Source organism: Alosa pseudoharengus, unplaced genomic scaffold (assembly GCF_046254945.1).
Source record: "Alosa pseudoharengus isolate Yale_2024_CS ecotype anadromous, Long Island Sound unplaced genomic scaffold, YU_APseudo_1.1 YU_APseudo_1.1_scf_7, whole genome shotgun sequence".
In the NCBI taxonomy this organism is placed as follows: Eukaryota; Metazoa; Chordata; class Actinopteri; order Clupeiformes; family Clupeidae; genus Alosa; species Alosa pseudoharengus.
In genome coordinates this window covers 8,142,150-8,144,649 of record NW_027468859.1, presented here as the reverse complement: position 1 = coordinate 8,144,649, position 2,500 = coordinate 8,142,150, and the positions used below count along the sequence as shown (strand labels likewise).

General features: G+C 52.6%; 1 protein-coding gene across 3 annotated transcripts in view; it reads left to right on the top strand.

The window, feature by feature from the left end:
- The window catches only part of daam1b (dishevelled associated activator of morphogenesis 1b), an 87,182-nt gene that overhangs the window by 57,956 nt on the left and 26,726 nt on the right, over window positions 1–2,500 (top strand). The gene's annotated exons all lie outside the window — the stretch shown is intronic.

The window sequence follows — 2,500 nt, the reverse complement described above, 5'->3', positions numbered from 1 at the left end:
GCAGCCAGAGGCAGGTTCATGGTGGATGTCTGTGTCAGGGGGGTTCGGAGTGTCCTGCCAGAGTGCCGTGGTGGCGCCTCCGCGTGAGGGGGCCCTGGTGGCGGAAGCTGGATAGGGGACAGGTGCTGTGGCGGGGTGGAGTGTGTCTGTGTGTGTGTGTGTGTGTGTGTGTGTGGGGGGGGGGGGGGGGGGTCCAAGCTTGGCCTGCATCCCAGCAGTTTCCCACCAGTTTTCCCCTGTAATCTGCCCTCTGGATGCCTTCCCAGCCTCCCCCTCCCTCCATCCCCATCCCTCTCTCCTTCTCTCCCTCCATCCCCATCCCTCTCTCCCCCTCCCATGGGGCACTGGTGGAGAGAGGCGGGGGTGAGAAAGGACCCGGGGCTGTCCTATCCAGTGCCTGTTGGCATCATCCAGCTGAGCCCACGGGGGCCTCTCAGTGCGTCTCCCTAGTGACCGTGACGGCAATTAAAACCGCAGACTTAATTAGTAATGGATCGCTCTGGCAGTCCTCCGGCACCTTTCCCACAATGCCTTCCTCTGGTCATAGTAGTTTTATTTTTCTTCCCATGATCTCTGCTTTCAACACTGACTCTATTACTTGAGATATTTGTGATTTCTCTCTTTGGCGCTGGACACTGAGGCTGCCCTCATTTGAGTTGAATTGTGTGTGTCTGTGTGTGTCTGTGTGTGTGTCTGTGTCAGTCTGTGTGTGTCAGTGTCCGTGTCTGTCTCTGTCTCTGTGTCTGTCTCCGTCTCCGTCGCTTGTCTCTCTCTCTCTGTGTGTGTGTGAACATATTTTTTGTGCCGACCTAATGAAAAACTCGCAAAGCCGATTTGGCAGGACAACCTTGAGCTTTGCACAGAGGCGGAAAAAAGCGGATTTTATTTGAACATTTCATCTAATTACTAATCTCACAGGGTTTTCATCAACTCCGAGCTCTGCCACTATCACTTTGAAACTGGGCCTTCAACTGGGGAAAAAAGTTGAGCTGCTCTCTCTCTACTTTTGAGTTCTGGGTCACGGATGCTCCTGTGGTGAAGTAGGCCTGCTATCTGTGCCGCCCTACTTTAGCACCACACTATTTCTGGCCTGGCTCTCCCTGACATAATGAACTGGGTCCGCTCCCTGGTTTGTAAGGTGTGCGTGTGCGTGTGTGTGTGCGTGTGTGTGTGTGCGTGTGTGTCTGCGTGTGAGTGTGCGTGCATGCATGTACTGTGTGCATCGTTGTTGATAAATAGGCTATGTTCCTTTAACCTGGCTTTTCAACTATTGGCCTGTACAGTGTCATTCTTTGCATCCATTAAGTGGTGTGTGTGTGTGTGTGTGTGTGTGTGGGGGGGGGGGGGGGGGTTTGCTGTGTGTTCTGTATGTGTGTGTGTGTACACACTTCTGTGTTGTGTAAAGCAGACAGTTTGTTGCTTGCGTGCCTATTATGCTGTCTGTGTGTATACATGCCGAGGGTTTGTGTGTGTGTGTGTGTAAACAGGTGTATTAACTGGGGCACAAACTCACACATACACACACTCTCCCTCTTTCTCTCTGAAATACGCACGCAGACACAGCTCTAGCTCTCTCCCTCTGCTGTCGGCTCTCCGGCTGGTGATGAATGAGCTGCTGAAAGCTCGGTTGTTATTTCTGTTGTTCCAAGGAGGAAATGCCTGGCTAGTGAGATTGCCGCGGTGATGGCAGGAAGGGGCAAAGCGCGAGAGCAGCCTCTTGAGACGGGTCACCGCAAAAACCGCACGCTGACCTCACATGGACACACACATACATGTCCACACACACTCACAATCTCATTATGTTCATACTCCCAAACGTTCTCTCTCTCTCTCTCTCTCTCTCTCTCTCTCTCTCTCTCTCTCTCTCTCTCTCTCTCTCTCTCTCTCTCTCTCACACACACACACACATATTTACAGGGGCAAGCACACACACACATACACACAGAGAGTCCATGCCAAAGCTGTGATCAACACCAAATCAGTCACCCCCTCCATACTTGCCATTCCGGAGGAGCCTCCAGACACACCCGTTCTCACCAAACCCCCCGACGGCACGTCATTCCCAACAATAATATTCCACACCAGCGCCGACACCGCGACACCATGTAATTTCCCAGCGTCTCCTTGGAAACTTGAGTTCCTCGATCCCCGCTCTCGGTTCCACGCGTGTTCTCAGCTTGCGCCGATGACAAGCCAGGTTCCCCGAGCGGTGGAGTCCGAGGCACGGATTGATGAAGTGTGGCTGAAAGAGAAAACCGTCGTTTGGACGTCGCCGTTCGGCACATAGTTGAGCGCTTGAGCAATAAATCCCTGAAGACTGTTGCGGTGATCACGTGCGGTCGCCTAATGTATGCTGTGTGCGCATGGTCATACCCACACGACGTGTGTGGATTACTGGCACACACACACACACACACACACACACACACATATACACACACACACACACACACATATACACACACACACACACACACACACATATATACACACACACACA